The following is a 405-nucleotide window of genomic DNA, read 5'->3' on the forward strand; positions in this document are numbered from 1 at the left end:
CAAATGTATGGCTCTTGGGCCAGGTCTGGCCTACAGGGCTACTAGAGGGGCAGAGAATTTGGGAGTGGGGTAATCACACTAAGGTCCACTGCCAAAATCCTTCATAGGGAGCTTCACAGGGGGTGTGGTCGTGGCACTTTTTTATTTTGGAAAATGTTTCATATGCCAAGTCAAATTAGCCAGATCATTTCTGAATCCTTTTGCTTGAGCGAAGCTCAGTTGTTCAAACACCAGATGTGGTGCTCTAACCAGCAGGTATCCTCCACCCCAGACTTTTCAGCTTGGGGCTTCAGGTACTTCCACATCCATGGGCAGCCGTCCTGCCTGTAGGCCCAAGGCTGGAGCCAGGGTTCAGATACCCTCCAGTTCTCGCCCCAGCCAAGGGCTGCAGGAGCAAGCTAGAGG

This window comes from Alligator sinensis, unplaced genomic scaffold (genome assembly GCF_000455745.1).
Source record: "Alligator sinensis unplaced genomic scaffold, ASM45574v1 scaffold143_1, whole genome shotgun sequence".
NCBI lineage: Eukaryota > Metazoa > Chordata > Crocodylia > Alligatoridae > Alligator > Alligator sinensis.